At 40.3% G+C, this 27,866-nt stretch overlaps 1 protein-coding gene across 3 annotated transcripts in view; it reads left to right on the top strand.

The window, feature by feature from the left end:
• Window positions 1-27,866, top strand: part of LOC119659942 — a 254,566-nt gene that overhangs the window by 115,319 nt on the left and 111,381 nt on the right. For all 3 annotated transcript variants that reach the window (XM_038068284.1, XM_038068283.1, XM_038068285.1), the window contains one exon: window positions 20,368-20,399. The gene's annotated coding sequence lies outside the window, so the exon portion shown is untranslated. The remainder of the gene's footprint in view (window positions 1-20,367; window positions 20,400-27,866) is intronic.

The following is a 27,866-nucleotide window of genomic DNA, read 5'->3' as shown; positions in this document are numbered from 1 at the left end:
GGCACATAGTAATAAGACGAGCGTACTTGTAAAATCACCTAATTGCTCTTATCTAGTATTGTAAAAACTTGATATTGTTTGGAATAAATGTAGTATTTTATGGGAAGAAGCCTATGCCGTGGACAGCATGGGTGCCGTTTTGTTTGAGGTGTCCAGTCGGCGCAACTGTCTTTTCTCTCGCTTCTTCCCTTGAAGGTTTTAATAAGTAGAATTTAGTTTCCAGTTCCCCAACCGGTGCGAAGCCCTATACAGGGACCACGCTGATGTATGCTGCAGGTTCAGTGCGCAATTCAGTAGATATGGAAATTCGTTCTACTCTTATTTGCGGAACTCTAAGTCAAATAACAGTTCCTCACTCTCCAAATGAAAATCATGCTCTACAGTCTCGTGATATGAATGAATTTCAATATTTCCAGGGAGAATTGGAGCATCATACGACAATTGCCCCTCAACATCTACAAATTCTTTTAGTCCAGTTAAAATACCAAGCTGAAATACGCCATATTTGTGGATCTATTCTATTTCTTTATAGTACGACATTCATAGACGAGTTTTGTTCACCATGGGTGGGGGAGATATCCTCTGTCTTCTTTCATTTCCTGGGTATGCAACATCCGACATACTCTGAGGTAACCAGGTTGGTGTTCAGAATGGTGAATTTTGGCCGGTTGCCAGAACTTATCGTTGGGATTGTCTACTGGAGTTGCTTTTTTCATCAACGCACTCCGCAGGCTTCCGGTAAATTGCTCCTCTGACATTTTTCCATCCTTATAAGGAACTGCCTCTACAGCGGTGACCACTTAAGTCCTCGCCGGAGGGACTACTTTTTTTGAGATCCTTCTTGCTTACTTGATCGCCACCAAGCACACTGAGGGTCCAAACACCGACCATTTCGAAGTATTGACCATTGCTAGGATGTTAGTCTCACGTTTTTACATATGTTGTCGCTAACCGAGAGACTACTTTATCCAGTGTGCGCCAATTGGATTACTAGCCTTTCCCAGAAGTTTCTGCTTCATGGTTTTAGATATCTCTGGATTTACCATTCCTTTCCTCATTGTGGATGAGCGTCAGTTTAACCGGGTCTTCCTCAGGAGTTTTACCAGGTTCTCAGTGGTTGGATTTATTTTGGCATAACGTTGTTAGACCAGCACGTCCATCTATTTTTACAGGAAGAAATATTATAAAAAAATGCAGTGACGGTTTGAAATGCCTTAAATCTATAAATTGAAAGCAAAAATTATTTTGAACTTGTCACCAGCGATTGCGGTCGGCTTGGTCCCAAAGAGCCAAATTACCTGGTCATTTGATTATGAAGTCTAATGTCGTGGTGGAATGTTACAATCTATTGCATCTTGAAGAATCCCGACCCGAAGAAAATGAGCAAATTTGTTTATATCTTCGGTAATATCGTCAGGATTTCAGAGATTTTGAACTCGAAAAAGAGCATACCTCAGCGCTGTTGTTCATATTCATCTCACATTGATACCCTTCCGTAAGTTCGATTTGACTTTGATAATGACAGGGAGCTATCTGCAGATGCTGAGGGATCTGCACGTTTTTTTTTTCAAGTTGGTTTTCTATACTTCACCTCTTTCGTTGACAACCAACAATTACGGTGTTTTTGGTAAAACTCTTCCTGTACCAACCAGTGCTAACTTTTGTTGATCGGGCCGATAATTACCACCTTGATCATCCAAAATGCAACTAATTAGTTTGCTATTCCATGCACCCCTCGGTCACAAAGTATCTATATCTAATCTCGTGCGGAAATCCTCACAAATAAGATTGCACAGGCAATGGCTCCAAAATAATAATCAACCTCGACAACATTATTTATGCTAATGAAGAAAATTTCATTAGAAAAACTAAATTTAACAGTTCAATCTCTGCCTATCAACTCGATCAATGAAGGCTAATGAACTTCCATAAAAACTTGACTACTTAAAGTTGACTTATCAATCCATTCAATCGAAACTGAGGTAATCCATATGTGATCACAAGGAAAGACTTCCTCCTTCTTGAGCAATGGCGTATGAGCCGCATCTGAGAGTGAGTAGGTGTGAATGACCTGCACTTTCAGTTTTATTTTTTTTTTCTTGTATTTGCCTTTGCATTTTACTGCCAGCAGCATATCATTGCAATTACAATTTATAGCTTTGCCGGTCAAGATACGAGTATAAGATTGAAGTTATTGAATCATGACCAGTCGGGACGCTTGTGCGTGGTGGCGTGGATGAAGTGATTACTCCTAGCCAGTGCGGAGTAATTAAAAAAATACCATCATGTTACCTTTCCGTGTGTTGACTTAGATCTTATATCGCCATGTGGGGTCAGTTTTTAGCTAGATTGCTACAGATTTATATTAGGGCAGAAGGGAACGTGCTGTGAAGTAATTTGGTATACAGTTGTTGATTAGGTGAATAATCAAGGAAAGGCTGCTGTTTTAAATAGTAAACTGGCATTCAATTGGTGCTAGATTTAGATTAACATTAAATGTTTCTTTTTTGAGATCCATAAAGTCATTGTCAAGAAATTATCTATGTTTCGACTATTTTAGCCTAAATAACTTTTTGGCATGTTATCCTTTTCTCATTTGAGAAAAGAGACTTGTTTACCTTTAGCACTGTTCCGGTCCTCCTTCTTCGAGCTGTCATCATAAGAGTTGATAGTTTATTCTAAAATCTCTTTGCTTTAATGTCCACTGCTCTCCCTCTCTTGATCGGAAGCAGATGGTGACTGCATTATTTCCAAACCAAATAGTGACTTTTTCACAACACATAAAAATATTTTGAAGCCATCAGTCTTAGAGTCCTTTAAAATTCTTGTTAAGAAGGCTATTTCTCATCAGCACTACTCCTCAATTGTTTGTAACTTCTAGGGACCGACTTTCCCGAGGACATGTCACGACTTTCAGTCCTCGTGCAGTGCATGTGGGATTCGTACCCACTGAAAGCCATTCGCAGTCTCTCTAGCCTTGGAAACTCGAGAACATCATTTGGGTTTGCCTTTAGACACTCATGCGCTCGGATGAAACAGTAAGCCAATACTCCTTCGATCTCAGCATGAATTCACGGGGCCCCCGCTCTTGCCAGTGCTTGATTCAGACTCCCTCTTCCCATTGCAAACCTTAGGCAGATACTCTGGATCATCCGCTATGCCACCAGATCCAGCGCAATTAGGCGAATCATCCAACACAGAGCGGTATAGATACTTCGTAGCAACCACCGTACCTCGCGAGGAATCTTCTTCTGTCTTGTCCTTTTCCTTATTACTCCAGGTTTCACCTAAAGAGGTGGGGTTGTCAACCAACTGTTTGAAACAGCTTTATTTGCTCCTTCAATTAGCCTATGTGTTTCCTCTTGATTATCGGTACCGGGCGTCCTGGTAAATCCTTTTTGCTCCACCTTGGTTACTGGCGAGCGTGGTAGCAGTGCAAGCTTCTCTCATCTATTGCATAATTTCATCATCATCAACGGCGCAACCATCGGTATCCGGTCTAGGCTTGCCTTAATAAGGGACTCCAGACATCCCGGTTTTGCGCCGAAGTCCACCAATTTGATATCCCTAAAAGCTGTCTGGCATCCTGACCTACGCCATCGCTCTATCTTAGGCAGGGTCTACCTCGTCTTCTTCTTCTACCATAGATATTGCCCTTATAGACTTTCCGGATGGGATCATCCTCATACATACGGATTAAGTGACCCGCCCACCGTAACCTATTGAGCCAGATTTTATCCACAACCGGACGGTCATCGTATCGCTCATAGATTTCGTTGGTATCTAGGCTACGGAATTTTCCATCCTCGAAGATATCCTCTTATAGTCGTTGTTAGACTACCTCATTCAAGACCCCATGTATTGAAACCCCTCTTATGAATTCCGGCCAACGTCTGCTCGCGGCCAGAACCAGCACGCTCAGCATCTGCTCATACTCGCCTATTGTAGTGCTACATGTATATGTCTTTCACTTTTGCATGAATGCATTCACCAGATGCTTCATTAGTTCCTGGAATGCTTGTTCTCCGCAAGCCCCATAGTGTTGCTTGGCAGGTTTTACCTTTGGACTAAATGCCACCATCGCGATTTCAATATGGCTCAGTAATTCTTGCCACATCGATGTCTTTCTGGAAGACGGTTTGCAAGATAAAGTGTTCCGTCGTCTGGCTGTGGTTGAGGTTGATTTGCATCAATCTTTCCTCTGATTTGTCTTGGAGCCTCTTCCATATATTTCGGGCATCTGTCGCTACTTACAATATGCGAATGAGCCATAATCTCCGGTCTTTTGCACAGGAAGCAATTTCTTTTTGCTTTATAGTCCTCTTGCTGATATGAATTTCCGCGCCGTACCTCTTCCTTTGCTTCGACCTGTCACTCGAACTGGTGCACAGCTTCGCAATATTACCAGAGCTAAGGCATTTGAAGCATTGCATCAGTGCCATATGTTTCCAGAGCTAACACGTAACCCAGCCTATTCTCACTATCCTTGCTGCCAACAGTTTGAGTGCTGCCTCCACTGAAGACTGATGATGGCTGTTTATGCTCCACAAAAAGCTTTCCTTAGGGTTCTCATCACTGCTTTTTCAAGACCTCACGAACGTCCTTCATGGGGATGATCTCTGTGTAATAGCAGACTATATAGATTTCTGATATGCAAGCTTTTATGTTGACTTCCTGCCTTACAGACATTCGAATTTGACTCAAGAATTTGTCCGAGTTATATCCTTGGATTGCTTGAGCTCCTACATAAAGTCTCATTCCCCATCCCCCCCCCCCTCCTCCGTTTAATGCGGCTAACACTATCTCTCGAATTGGTGCATTCGGGGTCTTCCATGATTTTTCTAAGAATGTCAGCGTATTATCCTTCACCACTTTGGAAAAAAGTGATAACCTCCGGTTTTATCTTTCCTTGATTTCTCGTTTCCAGAGGTATTATCTTTCTTTAGGGCTTGACAACCATGTGAGCTCAACTTCTTTTTTGCCAATTTACGACTACATAAGTTTCGCCGGCAGCTTGCTCCGTCTTCTTCGCTTCGGGGTATATTGGACTGTTGATTTGCTTAACCTCTTTCCCGGTTCTTCCCTCTTGTGCTTTGGATGAACGTCACTTGTGTCCTTGCCAGATTTGCTCGCCCAACACCTTTACCTTTCTTTCATCCTGGGCCTTACCATAGGACAATTATAATTTGATGAATATTTTGGGTTTCCTAGATGAATTCTTTGATTCTGTTACCCAGTGCGATAAAAGCACCTCTTGATTGGCCGTTACATCTTACATCGCAAAGTTTCACTTTTGCAGGTCCTCCCATTGCCCACTCCCTACTAGAGAATAGCGTTTTAAATCACGGAGGTTTATGCCCGTATATGTGAGGATTTGCGAAGAATCAAGCTTCCTCTGAACGGGTCGGTCGATGAAAACAGCTCTAATCCCTCCCATGTGCCTATGATATTAGATGCCACTCTAGCAAAGATTCCAAGTCGTTGCATATCTCCACCAAAAGCCGTACATGGACGACTTGAAAGCCGTGACAAAATGTGAGCCATTGCAAGGCTTGTTCTATAGTAGGAGGCAAAAAAGTAGTGTCCAGTGCAGAAGTATAGCGTTGAACCTCTCCAGCTGATAGAAAGATTTTTCGAATGAGGAATCAATCGAATCCACTCATAAGGCTCCCATACCAATATCTAGCCAGGTCGGCTAGCACCCAGAACCATAGAGGACGACAGGGATTTGAGCTACTCATTGATGCGTCTATCACACAGAAAGCTAGTGGTTGAAATCGACTTCATCCAAGTTTCGCTGATCCGTGAAGCAATCTCACACTTTAGTTCATCATTGGCTGATAGCATTGATTTGAGATATTTAACCACATTTTTAAGATCCTGAGGAATTGTGAGCATAAAACTCGCCGTCCTTTCCAAAATCAATCTTTATGCGCTGAATAAGCTGTGGACCTGTTGCATTTCACGATCCGATGGTAGTCTTACCTTAAACGTAGTTTGTTATTTGCTAATTAGAAGTTCTCATTTGTAGATTTGCCTGCGTAAGTGGTTAATTATGTCCAAATGTTCCAACAATTTTTAGTATGAACGCATATAAATGTCAATAAAGTGCAGTCGGTCTATGCAACATTCCTTGTTCAAGAATTACTAGAAAATACCATGTGTAAACAAATGCACATAAATCCGTATCTAACTTTGCATTTCCTCATTCAATTATTCTCTTCCTAGTCCAACCTTGCACAATTCCATCAAATCTGGCATTCACTTTTTATCTGCAAAAATATTTATGATCACTGCACTGACTATAAAGATAATCCACGTCAGAGTTAGTTAACAAGTTAGGCCTTCTCCTAAGATCATAAAGCATTAGAATAAAGCACTCGTACCAAGAATGATTCAAGCTGTGTTTTCTTTTTTGCGTTTTGTTTGCGCGACCAAAGTATCTTTTATCTGCTCGGAGTAAACTTGGAAACTTGCAACGAGTTTGTGGTACGAAACTGGTTTTAGAATATTCTCAGAAAGGTGAGCCTGATGTCGACGTGAAAATGTCACAGATAAATTGCCAGGGATTGTATTTTTGCACCAATGGGTTGGATTTTAAGTTTGGTGTAAGAAGGCTACTTAGCACAGGGTGGTGCATGTTAGAAAATATCGATGAATCTTTATTATCTTTAGATCTATTGCTTTTAAAAAAATAATCACATGCTGGGCGGAGAATTACTCAGAATCGGACTTGGAATTCAAAACCATGTACAAAAAGTTCTAGTTGCCATTATTTAAAATAATTTTGCCGTGATGAATTCTGTAGGTCCTGTTGAAATTAAAAAGTGATTATATTAATCTGATCTATTCAAACCACTCCTAGCCCCCGCCCTCCGTGAAGTTGGTTTCAAGGTTTTAGGAAGTTTCATTTTTTTCTCTTAGGTAAACGTAATCGTGGGTGGGCTATACATGAATAAGATTTTATGAAGTTAATGGAAGAGATGAACCGTGGTACTAATCGTCATTGGAAGAAGAATAGTAGGAAGATGGAAATTTACCAATTTTTCGTTTCTTTGAAGGTGACCCGCTAGTAAATCATTAGCTGCGGTCCACTAGTTTGACTAGATAATAATGTTTGCAACCATTCTTTGGATTTCAATTACCTGGTGATGTAATAGATGTTGCAATACTCTAATTCGTACCTAGGCCTTAATGCATGTTAGAACCCTCTATTTTGAGGCCATTCGATTGGAACGCCTTCACCACGCTTATCCTGATTTAACGCAGTAAGTCATTCAAAACTGAAGCCACTGTTACCCGTCATCCAGGCTATGATACAAAACCTTCTACTACCAATCAAATTTGTAGTAAGAATGACGTTCTACAACTAGAATTCTGTCTTTCGGGTATTACCCTAAGAAGTTAAAGTGAAACCTAGCGCAAACACAACAAGATTACAGACGCAAGGCGTAAACTGAAAAATCATAAAATAGAAGCATTATTGGGGTCCTAGCAGAACTTTTCGAAGTGATTATCAGTGTGCCGGTTACATTATAACCAATTCTCAAATAGATCTAAAATACAGAAAAATTTGCCAGATCGTGGGAAGAAGAAAGTTTTAATATCCTGATAAACTGCAGGACCTGACGAAGAATTATGTTACTAAAGTGACTAAACAAGATCCTTGCTGTTTCGAGAGATAAAAGGCTTAACTAACGAGAAATTGAAACAGACGAGGAGACTGGCTGAAATTGCTAGCGAAATATATATAGCCGCGATGTCTGAGAAAGAAAGTGGATCCCATAAGGATAATATGGAGGTTTGAAGCAGGCGGCTCCTAGAAAAAGAAAGACAGAAGAAGGATACGATCGGAGATGATAATCGTTTCCAAATGATGTAAAGGGTTATAAGTTTTTATCCTTAGAGGGATGGATCCAAAATTATTCAGAAATAAGCTTAAATCTAAGAAAAGTTCTCACGACCGAATGGAAACGCAGGAGCTAGCAAGTAAGAACCCCTATAGTGTGCATAGATGTCGATCGAATTGCCACGAAAATTACGCAGCACTCGAGAAAAAGTTACGCCTAAACCGAAATAGGGCGGTTTGTGTGTCGCTTCAGGGAGCAAATGGCTTCGGTCACAGCGGAAATGTATACAAACATAAAGACAACAGCTAGGAAATGGACGAAATTTATATGCTTCACAAAGGGGGAAAAGGAGTGGCATCGAAAATGCAATGGTAGAATTTGTGTCAAAGACCAAACAGGCCTAGCAGCACTATAGAATTGTGGTGACAAGGCTTTTGGGAAGTAGTTGAAGGGGTGAAACGAATTCTTATATACAGGTGCTACCTTCCACTAGAACTGTACTTTGCGAGTATGAGCAGATGCTGAGTGATCTAATGTTGGATGCGGGAGGATGTGGCCAGAATTCATAGCAAGGAATTCTAACGCAGTGAGCGGGACAGCGGCGCCACTAAAGTCAGGGCATCTGCCTTGCTCGAAACATTTTCAGAACTGGTCGTGGTTCTCGCAAATGCTTGGAGTTTAATCACTTTTTGATGAGTCGTCTGAGGCTGTGGTATACCTAACACAGCAATAGATTACTAAAAATCATTAAAAGTGACCGCTAACTGGAGTCTAGTTAGAGACTTACTGACTGAAATAGGCTTTGTTGGATAGTTAGTAGCGAGCATTCTCTTCTGTAGAATGGAAAAGTAATGCGTCACCCCGAGGTTAAAACAGAACGATTAGCGGTCATGCGGGTGATTTGAATAGTTACAGTGAAGCAGCCAGTAGGTGCTACAGAAGCAGTAAGAGAGGTAAAGTCCTGGTTGAAAGAGTTACGCCTGACCGTGATTAATGAGAAAGCGCAGGTGGTCTTGACAGATAATCGTAGAAAGAAAAATACGTAAAAGTGGGTGTCTACTTACGTATATATACGGGCATCTGTCTGTGGCTTTTAAATACCTTGGAATTATGATTGGTGCGAAGTCAAGCTTTAGGGGGTATAGAGTATATTTATCGAAAGATAGTCAGCATCCTCGTGGTCTTTGCACGAATGTTGTTGAATTCTGGTGGACTAACAAACAATCAAAAACTGGCCACAATTGAAATGGGATGATTTTTTTTGTACGCGTCGCCTTTGTGGGCTGTTGTGGGGCTTACATTATCGCAAAGACGTTACCAGGTAGATTCAATGTACACACACATTTACTTGGGCAAGACGCTTGCGGTACACTTCCTTGTCTAGATCATCATACCTCTGCGCAGCAGAAAAGAATAGACTGCCTTCCTTCCATAAGAAGACGTTTCCTGGTATAGACAGGACCACCAACAGTCTTCATTAGCCGACTCAAGACCGAGAATCCAGCAGCAGCCCTGCCCGCTTCTACTTTGATTTGCTTGAAGAAACTCATCTTCGAGTCAACCATTAAACCAAAGTATTTGACCGCTGGTTTGGCTATGTAGTCAACTCACCGATTCATAGGGGATGCAGGGTGCAGCGCTACCAACTCCTCAACTGCCATCCAGCGCGACTGTTCAAGAGTTTCGACGATTTTCCCAATGTGCACTCTGGCAACATTTTACACGCAGGGAAAGTTCCGACTTAGTTAATGACGTGAAAAAGTGTTAACTGCTTCGAATGCGATGTACTGATGTAGGCGGTGAACGGATTTCGAAGCAAAAGTTATGTCAGGTATGCTTCCTTCGCAGCCTGGGCGCGGGAACTTTGGCATGGTTGCGGCGTATAAAACTACAAGCCCGGTTTTCGCCGTCATTTCTAGGATTTGTTTCCCTCTGGATGAAGGGTGCCCCATTTAAAGGTCCTAGTAGAAATGCCCAAAACGGTATCCTCTAAAGTATCGAGCCTGTACTGAAAGTCCGGAATCGTCTAATTCGGCATTGCTAAGAAACGTTATAAATAAACACAGAATCCAGACAGTCATTCCCTTGGAATGAATGCCGTCCCGAACCCAAATGCAGCGGTTTCCGATAAGTTGAGATGCCATGAAGGCGGGTCTTTCTTTCGATATTGCTCGCTGATTAAAACTAGATCAGCCTTTTTCCGTAGCGAACTGCGCTAGCAATTCCTGAGCGATTACACTCCTGCGCATGTTATTTTGAAGTATGCATCATAGCGCTGTTTAGTTCCACCCTGAAACTGCCCGGCCGTGTGGGCAATGCTTTCACAAGAGTCCTCGCTTGGTGACGAACCTGACCACATCTGGGGCATGCTGTTCTCCTGTCGGGTCCTCGGCAAGTTGCTGACGTGTGCCCATAGTCCGGCCACCTGTAACACTTGGTGAGGTTACTGTATTCGTAGCCTGCGTACTATGTATATAATTTTGATTTTCCTGCTGTTAAGGAATTTCCTCGCATATTGCACGACCACTGCCACTATACCGTGTTTTTGGTCTCGAGCATTTACGGAAGTGATACCTATCCAGGTATTGGTTACCTCTGGACATTCACGCTTTATGACGCCCTCCACTTTGACGTTTTCTTTTAGGCAGTCAAGATCTGTTCACAATGATGGGAATGATCTTGGTCGCTGTACCATATAAGACATATTAATGAGCGTGGCTGCTACAGGGAATGTTTGCCTTGCTTCCGAATAAATGAATTTCTGAATTGCTGTGAATGGGGCAGCATATTAGAGGATCCAACGAATGTTATTTTACATTCCTCTGTGACAGAAGGCATCTTAAACAGGCGCTGAAGATGAATGTGGCCCTGGAGAATATTGTTGAGAAGATGTTTAACATAACGAAGAACTATGTAGTTTTCAGTTGCCTCTGAAATTGTATAAATACAAACAATAGCAATTTAGCTAAACTAAAAATTTTAAAAATCAGCACGAATAATCCTAATCTTATATAATGGACAAGGACGAATAGTTTTATAAAAAAAAAATCGAGACACAAGAGATCCAAATCATTATTGCAAGGACTAGAGGGCGCACTGGGAACTAGGACGCTGAAAAACCATACAGGACAGAAGAAACTAATAACTAGTCCATCGAAAGGAAACTACGGTGAATTTAGGGACCAGCAAATTTGCACTACAGAATAGACGAGTCAAAGCGTCAGAAATCTTGCATCTGGACCAAGTTCAAATGAGGATATTGATGGACTTATAATGGACGACTGGAGACTAAACTGTAATCAGAAGGACGAGTCGCCCTCTCATATCATACTAGATTGACTGGCTGGGAATAGTAAATTCGAAAATGGAGGTTGAATAGGGGCATCTAATGGAATATCTTCTGAGTGAAGCGAATTTGACAGGATTATTAGCTTTATGACTTTGGTAGGCCATAGGTTCAAAGTCAATATATTTCAGTTTACGTTGGTGTGAATATTTATTCTTCAAGAAGAAACGAAAAAGAATAAATATCAAGAATAAATATTCACACCAACGAAGAAGAAACAACAAGTTTTTATTATTTCGAAAAATAAATATCCGTTTTTATATGATAGCCAATATCTTCTTAGCCGGGCATAGCGCGTTGGCCACTTCTACGCACCATCTCAAACGAAATGTGCTTTAGTTCTCTAGTCTTCCCGAGAAGCTTACATTCCTCCCCGACTGTTCTGCGTCATGCGATCCTAGGGCGCCCCCTTCATTGGTCACTCTGAAAAACTGGTTTCCATTACTTTGTATAGCAAATAACACATTCATCATCTTTTTTAAAGTGTGAGCTATCGACAAAAGCCCTGTCAACTGGCCCATACGTTGGTGCAGGTCGTCGTCGTTCAAGATTTCTTCAGGCAAAAGTACACCGATAATATGGCGGCGACAAGTGTTAATAGAGGCTTGGAGCTCATTGATGCGGAACAGCCTTAACTTGATGTTGAGGTATCTGCATCTCCAAATTTTAGAGAGAACAGCGAAGGTGGATCAAGGGTTTTAATGCGTCTGGCGATATTCAGCTCGTCAGAGGCAATGCTAGCATGATAAACAAATTGTGGGAAGACAAGCCAGGCTGCGAACCTTGGTTTTGTTGGTGTTTATCTTCAAATTGACTCTGCTTGCCTCTTTTCCCAAATCTAGGATCATTGGAGAAAGCTCCATGAATCGGTGACAGAGCAGACAGATGTCGTCAGCGTAGTCGATGTGTTTGAGGAAGGATGCCATGGTCTATTGAAGCTTCTCACTAATTCCGAACAAGGTAGCATAGGAACCTTCTAACAATAGGCATTAGCTTCTCTGGAATGTCCTTCTTGCAAGCAGAATTTCAGATATATTCCCATAAAACAAAAACAGTAAAACCAGCCATTAAATTCATAAAGGCTGATGAGATTTCTAGATTAGGTGCTAAGGGTATTCGAAGAGGTGCTGCTCCAGACACTATTGCCAATCCCAGCAAACAGAAATATGTTACCTGAACATCGATTTTAATTTTCCTATATATGCATCCAGTATTTTTGATAGAAAGCTAATGACCACTGTAATTTAATTTCACTGATTACACTGCACTTATAAACGAACTCAAAACTAATATCCTTGGAGCTGGAAGGAGCTCTCAGAAATCAGAAACCAGTAAGTTAAAAATTCTATGTGAGTGCTCGATAAAAGGTCACTACTGTCTCCGATTTGGCATTGTACAACTTTGTATTGACAAATGAATTTCAATTATGGGGCTTTGCGGAACTATCCCGCGTCTATCTACTACGGCCGTCTTAGTTTAAAAGGACAAGAAATATTTCTGCATTGCTGAGCAACTTAGGGATTTGCAAACAAGAGTAATGGCGCAGAAGTTTGTGTATTCCAATAGAAATCATCTAGTCTGATTAAAGGGTCACCGGAAAATAATGATTCAGAAGATCTTATCTTATAGGAAATTCGGCAGTTTGAAAAGGTTTGAACTGAGTCCAAGCAATAAAGCCTCTACAAATAGGCCCTGTTTTGCTTTTACATAAGAAAGAGGAGGCTAGGATGTCCGAATTCTATTACTGATAACTGTGGGACGAGTAATTCCAAGATTATAATGACTACCGATCGTGGGAATATCTAAAGATTAGAAATTTAGAATTGATACGGGGTGGGGTCCCTGGTAAGAAACAACTGGTATTATCAGTGCAGGAATTTACATAGGTGTGGTTGATACACTCAGCCCAACATAAGGGACAACAGTATCCATGGAGGATTTCATGATTTTCATGTGAATAAATTTGTATTCATGTTGTCTGAACCAATAAGACCCTTTGGTACCAAGTCCTTTTTCTTATAATAAGTTTATATGTTGATTGACACCGTAAAATTGGCAGTGATTGAGGAATATTGCCAGGTGTTGGACTAATGAAGGAACAGATAGCTAGGAAAATTTGTTCTGGCACCAGTTAGCAGCTTTTATGCCCCATTTGGACTGAACTAATAATTGAATGGAACTTTTCTTCCAGATTTTAAGGAGTGATATTAGATTCTTATTGAAGGTGTGAATTGTTCGTCGTCCAGTGCAAAATATCTTAAATTCTGTATTAAATGTTCTTTGGGAGATCTGGAGTCATATGGAATAAGGTACAATATCACCTTTCTAGGCCTTCTGCTCTCTCGCTCGTATTTTCAGATGTTGTGCCATTTTGGAGGTAGCACTAGATAAAAAGCTCCTTAAATATGGAGAACCATATGGTGTTAGATGCTTCAAGTGTATTCGTTATATGTCAATATACGCGGATATACCGTCAAAAATTTCAATACTCCGTGAACACCATTATTATGTATCTTTATTGTCAGTTTAATCAATTATTCAATTCAATCCGTCCAAAATAAAAATGAGAACATAAACCTCAAATATTTTGCATCAACCTCCATTTACATCGCTAAATGCCAAAATGCACCTCATTCTTCGTTTCAACTTTATTCATTTGTAGGCTTATCCCCGTTCGCCTACATTATTCAAATTCCACCAAAGACGAATTACGTAAACGTCTCAAGACAGATTGGTTTTCCATTAGATACTAAATCCCATTAGATACTACAACTACACTCACACTTCACATCTGTTTAAATTGTGTGTCACTATGAAAAGACCTTGCCAAGTTGGGAGCGTGCAACAGCCTACATTGCGCTTTTCAATTTCAAAAAGTGTCACCATAAACTCGTCGGTAACAGTAAATTAAATCTGATTTTAGTCATTAGCATTGGTGGCAACGGTGGTAGCTGTAGATACTTTTGTATCTGTAATGAAAAGAGTCAATATTTAGTAGAGTGGTGGAGAGATAATGGCAACAGAATGGTTAATAAATGGACAAAATTACTTATTAAAAGTGTAACGAGATTTAATTATATTCATTCTGACTGGTTAAGTCGCTGTTTTATTCACCTTGTCTTTTTCATTTGCATTTGTTCAATTAAGTAGCGGTTTTAGTTACAAGTTTGTTGAATGCTTTAGGTTTAAGTTGAAAAGATACAAAGTATAATAAAGGCGGAGTAGAATTCAAGGAACTTTTTTGCAGAAGTTTGTTTTAAAATTGCTTTGCGTGATATTATAGTTTTATGTATTTTTACCCTTCATCGTTTCTTAACCAAGGACAGATGGTTTAAGTAGGATTAAACCATATCGGGCCACATTGTTTCACATTAAAGTGGCATCTGGTACTTTAGCTTCTACAATGGAAGGTGTCAATTTGCTGAATTGTATTCAATATTCTTTATCATTCATTGAATACGATATGTATAGAATTTTCCAACAAAATGCAATTGTAAGCTGTTATTAAAATAATACAAAAGTGACTAAATTTCGTTTCCAACAAATTATATGTAAGTTACTGGAGGGATCGAAATGAACTTGTATTTCAATGTGAAGCTTGCAGAAAAGAAAGAGCTTTGCATTGCGTTGTAAGTTATTACAAAGAATAGATAAGCAAAGATAGTCAAACGTCAAAAACTCATATCTATTAACATCAATGGTATATTAATGGTGTTAAAATCAGGCTCTTGTTTAATCAAAAGGAGCTGTCAGAATGGACCACTACCATCTATAATTGAAGTAAGTGATTCTAAAACTAAATTCCCTCCAGAAATTCCTAATTAGGACGTCCTATTAATCCTGCGAAATTTTCATCGCTTAGTGTCGATTTTGTACTTTATAGAAAAAGATAAGATTATATCATCATATAATATTACATGATATCCCCTTAAAATGTAATATCATATTACCATCACCTGGTATCGTCGCATTACCTAGCATTACCGCATCACCTAACATCGGTGCATTACCATGCATTTTCACATCACCTAACATCCTCGCATTACAAAAGCGATGATGATATTATTTATGTGAAAAGCAATATTTTGCTATGTAATACCAAATTACAAAGCACCACCGCTCTTCGTAGCACAAGTGGCGGCGGCAGTTGTCGGGTGCTGAGCTGATGCCGACGCCGAGCATCGTTTGGGAACCTATTTTTGTTATGGTTGCTTGTTCTCTTAGCTGCTTTGAGCTGACTTTGCGCTGGCTTTGCACTGGCTTTGCACTGGTTTTGGGCTGGCTTTCGGCTAGAAACATTATTTGAGGTGCAGATTCCACATACTATAAATAGTCCTTTGATTTTTAAATACGTCAGTCTTAACGTTATGCAATTTTAAGCTTGCTAAAGTATGAAGGGAAATCAACTGATCAGGTTTACATATGAAGCTAACAGTAAATTAAATTCATAATTACCACCTTTCCATTAAATTTGGTGTCAAACGGTCTCCGAGAAAAATGCGTGTGACAGACAGAGAGTAAATCGATTTTAATAGTTTTGTTTTACAAAAAACCTTAATAAAAGGTTAGGTCGTCTGTTTTTTTCTTAATGAAAGATGATGTAATACAATAAACATTTTAATATCACTTTTTTCAAAAAGTGATGTGATATACAATTACGTACTAAGATGATGTTTCGCGCATCTCATGGATTACCTTTTCGCAGGCATGGTGTCCCGAGTTCGAAAAACAACACCACCCCGAATTCCCTTTGATAATCGCGTGAGAATCAACATTGAAGCCATTCATAACAGAATCATCGTTACACCTATAAGGGAGAAATGGATGCCGCAATAACCGGAGAGGAAACATCGGCAAATCATCTGCACAATCATCTTAAGAAAATTATCATTGATACGGCTACGAACAAACTTGACTCAGTCACAAAAATAGTCAGAAAAACTGGTTCGACAGTGAATGTAAGCCAGCAACGGAACAGAAGATTGTTGCAAACCGGGCAATTCTGCACCCGTAAAGAACGCAGGTACGCACAGACATCTACCACGAACTTCGTTGAGTAGAGAAGCGACTTCACAGACAGAAAAAGGAAACGTGGGAGAACCAACCATACCAGGGCTGTTATTAGTTCTACCAACAAGTCAGCAGGATGAAGCCTTACACAGCTCGATGCTCATCCTGCTGAAACAAAGAGGGAAATTTTATTTCCGATCGTATGGGTATATTGGACGGATGGGTGGAGAACGTTGATAAATTGCTCAGCAACTACAGTAAATTCAGCCCATTTCAGCTTACAAAAACTGTTCCGCTGAAACGGCACATCATAGGATCAAACTATTACTGTACAAGACAATGATTTTTCCAGTCCTCATGTATTCCTACGAGATTTGGGCTCTTATCAAACAAAATTGCGAACTCTTGGCTGCGTTCGGGAGAAGAATCTTGCGAAGAATTTTTGGCTCCCGTTATGAGGATGGACGACTCCATAGCTTTTATATTACGGGATATATGAGCGATACCACGATCGGCTGGTTGTGGATAAAATCCGGGTCTAGGTGAGGATGATCCAGCTTCGAAAATCCAAAGGGTGGCAGACCTTGCCTGAAATAGAGCGATGGTGTACCCCAGGACGCCAGACAGTTTTTACGGATATCGAATGGGTGGACCTCGGCGCAAAACCGGGATGTCTCGAGTTCCCCCTTCCCCCGCCTAGACAGGAAACGGGAAATTTCGGGGAATTCCTCCGTTATGTTAATAATTTGGTTTTCAGTCAAAGATTCCGCTCTTTTAATTGCAATGTGATGGCAAGCTATATATATTTTAATATCTTTCTGGTTTCTGAGAGCAAGTAGTGTTTCGACTTGTCATAGTTGAAATTGATCTGAATCAACTTCATTTCTTCATTACAAAGCTTTGTGAAATATTACTGCCATACACTTACCAGCAATCTATATATTCCTTAATGTTCTTCTCTAATCGAATATGAGGCCTTCTTTTCTACATATTGCTCCCCATTTTCATCAGCTACTGTTACTAATTAGTGCTTCCGCAATGTTCATAAATTCAGCGCGGACCCTCCCAGTTTCTTTTTGGGAACTTTGGTGTTCTTTTTAAGGATCATCAGGTGTGTGTCATTGAGGAAAACTATCAAGTTATCCTCTAAGCTAACCAGAGGCGGGATATTTCAAAACTAAACATCACGGCTGTTTTTGACGCAGTTTTGGGTACTTGGTCTTTAGGATTGCTGCTTTTGAACTTTATAGGCTTATCTTCCTTGAAGTCACCGTGGTTTGTTTTGCCTACAATGTAGACTTTGGAACGAAGAGTGATAATACGAGTACGCTTAATTTACCTCACCATTTCATACATTCGGACTTAACAGAAAAGAGGACTGACCATCAAGTTCTCTTTTCTGTTATTCAAGCATACTCAATCAACTGAGTAGGATTATGTTAAAAGTTAGTGAAAAACTCTTGGATGTTATTAGCGATTGTGGTCTCTCAGCATCAAAAAAGTTTTCAACAGAACAACGGGGTTCCTCCGTTCTTCCAAGATTTATAAAAAAATGGCAATTTTTTTGTCAATCTTTCAGAAAAGAGCAAACTCTCTGAAAATTGCCACCATAGCTGGTGAATTTAAGGATGGTATTCAAAATTACCACCACTCTTTTGCTTACTTCAAATATAAATGTTATAAAGGTCATTATAAAAGCCTTCCCTTTGCTAGTCAACTTTTAAAGTTAAATAGCGAATCATTACAATATTTCGGGAACCAGTTGTCCCATTTTTCAGCGGGAGAATATGAAGCAAAACCTTCAATGAATCACATTGAAGCTATCACAATCAAATAAGAACTAGAGATAGGTTCGCCTATCCTTTTACGTGCATCTGCTAGATGCTTGACCTTTCGTTCGTGGACAGTTTATGGCAGCTTGACTAGGATCAGTATAGCGTCCAAACTGCGCCTACTTTTATAGGAGCCAATATGCCCCGTAGTAAATGATAGTTCCATTGGCGTTAGCTCTCAAGCGTGTCATAACGTTTACGTCTTCTACATGCGATTATGTTTGTCGCTTTAAATAAAAGCGTGCCTGGTAATTTCTTGATCACGTATTCTAGGTTGCAGATGAGAGGGTAAAGACCATCTACCTGTTTTAGGCCTGAGTTTGTTTTGAAGCTCTGGGATTGTTCGTTTTGGAATCAGTTGTCGTTATTTCATTAGTTGCATTAGGTGTCCTGGCCAAGCTGGTTTTTTTTCTCAAAAAACATTGAAATACTTCCGTAGGTATTACAAGAAAGGTGGTCCTGATTTTTGCGAATTTTGCTTTTGATTATCTGCGAGGACTTCTCCAGAGAAGAGGACGTCGGAAATATTTTAAGATTCTGAAATGGGAGATCGATTTATTGAATAGTTTCCGTTTACTTGCTAGCGTTGTTCGACACGTGCGCAGTTAAGGTGTCTTACTCCTTTCTCTTTAAGTGGTTAAATCTATGACATGTATGCCTTTTGGATCTTTTTCGATTTAAGTTTAGGTTGTAGGTTTCATAGGAAATCCAATTTATTCCGGTAAACCGCAAACGTATGCCGATGCGTTTAGTGGACTTGTTTGCAGTTTAGTCTTTAGTCTTTAGACTTTTTGAAAAGTTTCGGTTATTCTTAGCTGAGTATTTTTAGTGCGAACGAATTCTTGACCATTCTAGGATAAACGGTTTTACGACATTGTGTAATTAACAATGTATATCTATCTACCTATCCTATAATATATCGAGGTGACACTGTAATTCCGCTTAGGTCCGACTTATAGTTCATAAAGTGAGTAGCTTTGTGATAACTCACTCAATATATTCAGATGACACGAAAGCGAAAAATGAAGGTGATTCTCTCGCACTCATCCTTTGTCTTTCCGCATTTTTGCAGTCTATTGAGAGGCTGTTGACAACTTGATATGCATGGAGTTGGGTCGCCATGGTAAACTGTGTTCTAGTCATTATCATAAGCCAGTTAAATTGAAAATCAGGAGAATTTCGGTATCTTATAAGCTTTTTATCGCCGTTTTGTGATCTCTTCAACGTTTTAGGCAACATCCTTCTCCATTCTAAATCAATTCAATGTCGCAATTAGACTTAGTAGATTGGAAGTACAATGCTGCTTGAAGGAAGCCAGAATTTTATTTTGCTGATATTCAGAATATTCAGCCTGCCCAGTGGGATATTTGCCCATGTTAGACAGCTTACATTTGACTCTCTAAATAGCCTGAGATATAATTTTGGCAGGTCAGTAGGTGTCCTTGATCGTTCCTTATCTGGTAAACCATGTACTTCATAAACCAGCTCACTTGGTTTGAGAAATCATCATCTCGAAAACTAGGAACCCAATTTGAACAATGTTCAATATGTTATTTATTCTGGTGGTGGACCCACACTGCAAAAGAAGGCGTGGCATGGGTGAAAGTGGCATCAGATGGAAATCCTTTTATACAATCGCAAACACAATGCGGGCGCGAATTATATACAACTTAGGACCGCTGTTTGGTATATGGGGTATTCTAAGCCCAGAGGACTAACGCTCGATGTGGACATCCCTCATATCGCAACCAAAAAAAATTGTTTTGATTTACTTTGGCCTCTTCCCTGGACAAACCCGTTGGTCTTCTTTTCTTTTAATACGTGGTTGCTAGAGAGAGTAAGTTTGGTCTGGTCAAACATCAAATAGATATGGATTTGGGAACCTTAATATCCCAAAGAAAAGAAAACCTTTTTACCGAAAAATGAACAACATCTACCAGGAAAAAGTATTTTCATAAGTTTGAAGGCTATGCTTACTTCAACCCTGTGCCTTCATTTGTATCTTTGTACGGTGGCCACTAGTTTATATGGTGTTTTTGTAGATATTGTTGAATATCTTGAGAAGGTCAATTTTTAATTCAAGGATGAGAGAAGCCGATGATGGAAAGTACCATCTTTTTATCTATCATAGGTTAGTTATCCAGGCAATGATGATTCTTCCTTTCTTAGTTTACGAGTCGACCTTCTTGGGTTATATCTCGAGCTTGAAGGTGCAAGTTCCAATTTGTTTTTCTTGCATGATTTTAGAACGTTATCTATTGAAGAAAATCCTTTGAAGTTATAAAGAGGTTTAATAGATACTAATGAATTGTTCTTTTCTCTTTTTCAGACTTTAGCTCGATTTGATGTAAAAATTTCGAAGTAAGTAAAAAGTTTCATATACAATGATACAAGAAATAATCCTGATGATCATATATTACACGCATTATCCACAAGATTATGGATTGCAATAAGACAAAAATTAACACCATGTAAGGAGCTTAATTTATTTTCTAAGTATTTAAAGATTTATGACTTATTTCTTCATAAATTTCAGAAATATTAAAATTCAATCTAAGATTATAATTGCTTTGATGAATCAATCTTGCCAATTGGTAATTCAAATAATCACCATATTCTCGGATTTTGCATTTCAGCCTTCCATTGAAAGAGTCAAATAAATCTCATTACATAGTCTCTGTCTGTGTTTTCCCCAATCCGGTCTTTGCTGACAATTCCAATTATTGTCATTCAAAACCACCTGACACCACTTATAAATCCATTCCAATGCATTTTACAACCTGTAAACCATTGACAGCAATTATCTAGCAAGGTATTGACACCTTTACTCAACATCTCCTCCAACACTGACCCTAATGAGCTCTTCGTCCCAGAACTGGATGCACGAGAAAATTGCGCAATAACTGTAATATCTTTTTGTTTTAGCATCGATATGAACAATTGATCTATTAACCTGACTGCTGTCAACTAAACTTGTATCACTTCATTCTTCAACTTGCTGAATACCAGAAGCAAGAAGCACAAAAATGTCGGGGACTTCTGCATTTCTTGTTTACAAGCTGGTTATGAATGGGTTGTTGAATGCAAGTAAAGCATGTTATTGCACCAGTAAACCTAATTACATGTTACGTGTATCTTTTTCACAGCATCCTCTATTCTTCACGGGTATGCAACTGGTACGGGCAGCTTGTAAGCGCATTAAATCGATATCGAAACACTATGAGAATATCTGATGTAAACATATTTTGCTTACATTGTAATGATGCTAGCAGCCGCCATTCAGACGGTCAGTGATGGAGTTGACCCAGATTTTCACTTTTCACTGAAGAGGCTCTCAGGCGGAAAGTTGAATGGTTAAAAGGTTCTAAAATTTGAATATGTGTTAACTTGTCTGATGGGTAGATATGTGGAAAATTACTGGGAGGCCCTTGGGCACTCAACCGAAATGGAAAGACGCAATATTTTAGGGCCGGTTCATTTCGATCTAGAAAATTTAGATTAATTTAATTACAGACTAGGGGAATGCGATAGATTTGTTCAAAATTGATTTATATTAAATGTTTAGTGGGCGCAATGACTAAATTGATTGAACATAAATCTTTTAACGCATACGGTGAGTACTCCAGTTGTGTCATGGATGCTTATGTTTGTCCTTGTGGTTGTCCCTTCGCTACAGATTTATCGTTTGTCCAGCACTAGCTTGATGATAATGAAAATGAAGCACAATCTCACTGAAATGAGAGAGCGTGTAGGTCCTGTTCTTCCAGAAGGAGCGAACGGGAAACATGAAGAGTGATGGGGAAAATTGAAAAATCCATCCAATGGGAGTCATCTCATCGATAGTTTGGCGCACCGTTTATGCAGTCGACCAAGAAACGGTGGAGCCCACTGGCATGGACATTTTTTGGACTATATTATTGTCTTCTGATTGCTATTTGATGCCACTATAAAGGCTAAGATGCCATAAGGTTAGAGGATTCGTATTGTTGTCGGAGGCAGATAATTTCGATTGAGAGGTCTTTCTTACTTGTTATATATCTGGGGAACGGAGGAGGCTATGTACAAAATCTTGTAGACGATCTAGTTGCTATAATTACTGACAAACTTTTGGAGGAAACAACTTTTGACCGGAAAATTATTATGAACTGCCATCTTCAGGAATATATCCTGTGGATTTCTTGTTCCAACACGGAAGTGGCATTACCAGTATTAAACGCAAACACCATATTGGACCTATAGGTATGAAAATGTCGTCATAGTGATGTTCAAGTTTGGTCTACTGAATGAACAGGCTATTGGCAGTGCTCAAACATCACTGGTTTTAAAAGCACTGACAGATTATCGCCCGAAAATTTTTGGTCGAAAATAGTTGTGACTTCTGCCTTGCTACCATAAAACACGACAAGCAGGATGCAATCATTATCTGGTATATGAACAAGTTAATTCGACTGTGCCGGCATTCCTTTTTAGTATAGGCAACACGAGGTTATCGACGTGCACATTCTTGCTGCCACCAAAACACTGTGTTTTTGTCATGTACTCGAGAAGGACGGTCAGATCCGATTCGATAATGGAACTCATTTGAAGTGTCTGTCGGAGCGTTACCGGAAGTTTTCTAGTGCCAGTGAAACCGAGATGGCCCCGCCTGAGAGCACATATTCCAGGACAATTCCGGGGGAATGCTCGAAGGCCGTATTCCTCAATTGTCGCAGAGTTGCTGTTATGAATGTAAATTAATCCATATTCGAAGAGGACTGTGAGGTTATGACTACACGGGACGGTGCCTACTGTAAATCCTGTAGGACCTACATTTTATATTTGCAATCATGGCAGAATCGTAAAATTTCAGACTGAAAATATGTATTATATATCAAATAGGCCTAAATATTATAAAAATTGACTTCTTTTTTCAATTCCACCTCCTATTGTGGCTCTAATTCAATTTTCCAGACAATAAAGCATCTATCAGCTCCATTCACTCACGATCATTTGGAAGAAAATAATGATTACATGCAACATTATAGGCTACTCAATAGATTAAACATCTCCACTGGAAATGGTTGTTTTGGTATTAGATTTGATAGATTTGGAGACCTGTTATTACCAAATTAAAGCATTTATTTGAAATCTGGAGTGTGAACTGATTATGTTTTCTGTTTTTATGCAATTTTTATTGTGTTTATCTGGGCTTAAGGAAAATGTACAGCGGTAGTGAGCTCCACTCCATTATTTGGTGGTTGATGGGTGGAAAATTGATGGTGATCGCCGTAGCCATTGGGAAGTTTTCATAGAAGTTCTGATGAATAGAATTTCAACTTGGGATATTTTTGCTTTTTTTTAAGAATGGATGAGTGGTGGTTTTGAATTATCTCGTATTGGAAGTTTGGGAATGTCCCAGAAATACAACAGTTCTTATACTTTCAGGAGTAATAACTATTACTGTTGGCACCTTTCAGTTACCCCCAGGTATTCTTCTTTGTAAAGAACACGATTTGCAATAATATCCTATCGTGTGGGGGCAAACTGATTCAGCTATATAAAGTCACTACACTCCGAAGTCCAGATGTAAACTGGACAGGCATACGTTCCATCGAAGGAAACCCTCTTTAGGAAAATTAGGTAGGAAAATAAACCACTTTTCATGAACAATGATGAAGGTCTTAAAAATACGTTATTGAGGCAGGCTGCAGTGGTGTTCGGGATTCTCACCAATTAAAACCACCCCGACTTTTCTGCCCATATCTGGCGAAATAACTGCGGGCTTGGAACGTTCTAGCCCTTGGAAGCTATTTTGGATTATGTTTACTACGGTGTTTGTTGGAATCCAAATCAACTTTGTCCTCTGCATCTTTTCTACGGGGCTATGGGATCCGGTATCTACTTTGAAGGAACCAAATTAATCATGAAGATGGAATACTATGTTCTCCGGGCCTATGAAAATAGAGGTATATTCAGGCAGTCACGAGGCTCGTCCAATACGGAACGATGCAAATATTTATATACCGTACCCCGTAAGGCCCTGCGCAAGATAGTAATTAAACCACCGACTCCTCGTCCAACCCGTTCTTCTATACACGAGTTTAACATATCAATTGAGCGACTCTCTCTTTCAACCTAATCAGCAGGTATGACGAACTCATCTTCTTTCGGTGTACAGCGTTGTGCATTGATCCCGAGTAGAGAAGAAGTCAGGATGATGTTACCACTCCTGTGATAAATAGCCACGACTATATTTTGTCCATCAGCCTTAAGTATTTAGTGGTTAATCTTGAGGCGGCCTTGTATTTATTAACCCAAACACTGACAATGTTGCAATTGGTAACGAAGACCGCCTTCATCTTTGTGTTCGCCAAGTCAAGTTTGACTAATCATAACGATTATATGAGGGTATGAATCGTTTCACTTCCGAACGGTTTCATGCTCTTGAGTTACTACGCAATTCCAGTCACCTCTGGCATGCAAAGGCCAAGTACTCCAGCATAAATGAAGTTCTACGCCAAGGGTCCCAATTACAACAACTCAGCAAGGGGGGGGGGGGGAGGGGGAAGAGTCCGTTTTATACCGGAGAAACCTCCGCGAGAGGAAGCTCACAATAACTCGAGCTTGATTGCTAGAAACATCACGAGAGCAGTGTTTTTAATGCAACCCCAAGTGACTGAATTAAAAGCATTTTTGAAATCCTGCGTCACCAGTGCTTGCTCTAAGTTCTACCCATGACTATTGTTGTTGCGTCGACTGTAGAATGGGCTCGCGGAAATCCATTCTGTCGCTCCAATAAATCGCCTGGTACTTCCATGACCAGGGGTGACCAATTTTAAACCAATTTCTCCAACAGCTTTTTCATAGTGTCTGAACGACAAGTGGAGTTATTTGAATTTATCAGAATCAGAATCAGAGATGAACAAAAAAACCTTCACGCCCGAAGTTACTGGTATTATGACTTGTTTCTTTTTAGGTCCCTGTTGGTTTCCTAGACGACCATCTCTTTGTTCTGCACTCTTTTACTTGACTGCAGGTTAATGATATGCGGTATGGTGTCTCTTGGGTCGTTTGAAACACTGTCATGACAGTAGGCTTCAGTTTTCTCTTAATTCTTTCGTCTTGCGGCTTCGACATATTATAGACAACCATGATGGCTCGTATCATGTTCTTAGTGGCTTGGTGCACGTTGTGCTTGTTTTTGTTGAATTCAGACAGTTCAACTATTTTAGCTTCAAGTTGTATGAAAGGTATTTTTCTTTTTTGGCGAGTCTTGGCCGGATTACTCCTTTTACGCGCTTCTTCAGCTTTATCGTTTACAGTGCCTTCATGAGCTTTCTATTTTGCTGTCTTTGGCATTGGTTGTGATTATAAGATTGATAATCTTCTACTGAATAAGTGCATTTCCTGGTCCTGGAGCACTTCTTGAGCAGATGCAGTGGGTGTCAAAAACTGCTTCTTCGGCCAGCGATCTCCTTTCAGCCCATCATTCTTCGGCTTTGCTGTTCTTGGTAGAGTTTTGCTTTATTTGAAGATCTCTTTCTCTAAATCTGAAACACCTGTAGTATTATACGCCACGGAGGTCAAGTTGTCTACCACCGCGCCACTGTGGTGGAGGAATATCAACGGTTGAGAGCCTGCATGCTCACTCCTAAAAACCGCTTGGGGTTTGCTGCTTCGACCTCCTGTACCGTAACTTTACTCCTTCTCTTATCTTTCATTATGGTTTTATGTTGTGTGAGCATCCTTGCCATAGCCATTTTGCTTCACGTACCAGAGATAAGTATGTACTTGCTCGTTCACAGTCTAAAAATAAAAAACCTGGACACATATTTACATTTCAATAGGTCTGCTCCTAACATCTGCGGTCACGCCTGGTGGCAGATCCCGCAACCCCTCACAGGCTGTCTTTATGTCCGTCTTCTTTCCATTCGACCATTATCTTTTCTAACATTAGATTATTATTATTCTGTTAAGGGAAAGTCGCACCGCGGCCTTGAAGAACTATTGTGCCCCTTTTACTGATTATAGTGTACCTGTTGATCATAGTATCTCAAGCAGGCCTGTAACCGTTAGGAACTTTAGTATGTTCCCCACTTCCAGAAGTTTCAGCTTTGCATCTGGTATTAAGTGTTCTCCCAGATGTATCGACTTACTTTGCACAAGTGCCAGACACTGTCCCAGGACGTGCATAGAGGTTTCGTTCTCCTCCTCACAGAACCTGCAGGCAGTGTCCGCAGATATCCCTAGCTTCCCTAGGTGATAGTTCAGCCGACAATGACCAGTGAGAATTCCCACTATGATTCGAAGGTTCTTTTTGGTGAGGTTTAAGCAATCCTTTGTACGCATGGGTTCGTATCCTCCAATAAGCACCCTGGACTGCTCCATCCCTGGTAGGCCCGCCCAATATAGTTGCCTCAACCGTTTCTCTTCGTTTCTTAGATTCATAGCCATGAAACCGTTTCCGATTCCACAGAAAGGTTCTGGCCCGTGTAAAGGCATCCTTGCTCCCTTCTTGCCTAGTTCATCCGCTGCCTCATTGCCTTCCAACCCAGCATGGCGTGGAACCCAAAGTATCCAGACCTTGTTGGACGAGCCGAGTGTATTCAGTCTCTCAAGGCATTCCCATACCAGTTTAGAGTTCACCTGGTTGGACCTAAGTGCCTTGATCGCTGCTTGGCTATCGGTGAGAATAGCTATGTTCTGCCCCCTGTAGTTCCTTTGCAGATTAAAGGAGGCACATTTGTCTATGATGTATATTTCCGCCTGGAATATGCTAGTGTACCTGACCATTGGCTCAAAGTACATTTTCCTTGGACCAATGTCACCGGCACCCGCTCCCTCTGCTGTGAGGGATCCGTCAGTGTACCAAGTAATCAGTTGCTGGTTTAAGCCGTATGTCGCAGCCACGCTCTCCCAGTTTGCCTTGTTACTCCAACGTGTTTCAAACTTCTTATCGAAGTGAAACCTCGTTGTCATGTTGTCCCTCGGTATCAGTAATTTCGGATACCGCCTAGAAAGGATATCAATCTTCCTTCGATTTAGGCAGCTCCCTGCCTCACTCATGCTACCGGCCATCCTGAATATTGATCTCCTTGCCTGCATCTGTATGTGCATCTGTAATCCCAGAAGGACCTCCAGGGATGCCGTTGGACATGTCTTCATTGCCCCACTGATACACACGCAAGCCACCCTTTGGAGCTTATGTAATTCCCTGGCTTGTGTGCTGAGTTGGGTTCTTTCTGCCCAGATTACCGCTCCATAGTTCGTAGTCTTACTATTGTAGTATATATCCAAAGTAGTATCTTCGGGCTGCAAATTTTTTCCTGCTATGGATCTGCAAGTCATCAGAGCCCTCGTGGCTTTTCGACAAGTGTTTCCGACATGTGTCTTCCAGAGTAATTTTTGGTCTAGCGTGATTTCCAAATATTTGACCTCTGTTTCTCGTTTCACCTCGATATCATGTAATGTTATGGCTTTCAGGTGATCCAGCTTACGCCTCCTTGTGAATGGTACTATGGTGGTTTTACTAACATTAGATGCAACAATAGCCAAGTTTTGCACAACTGACGTACTATGGCTCTTGGATATCGATGATTGGGAGCCCGCTTGCTCACCTCCACTCATTAGGTGTAGTTACCTCCGGAGAATTATAAATAGTAAATCACAGGCGATGAGTAAATCGTCCTTGACTTATGTAATTAATAGAATACGACATAATTTTGAATTGTTTAGATAACTACTGTAACAGCGACGGTGTCAACAGAGGCGGCTGAGCTTAATTTTCAATGTAGATTTGCATCCAGGTTCCTTAAGGAACTTTTTGCTTGACCCGCAGTGAGTATATCA

The sequence above is a fragment of the Hermetia illucens genome, chromosome 6, assembly GCF_905115235.1.
Source record: "Hermetia illucens chromosome 6, iHerIll2.2.curated.20191125, whole genome shotgun sequence".
NCBI classification, from domain to species: domain Eukaryota; kingdom Metazoa; phylum Arthropoda; class Insecta; order Diptera; family Stratiomyidae; genus Hermetia; species Hermetia illucens.
This window is presented reverse-complemented; position numbering and strand designations above follow the sequence as displayed.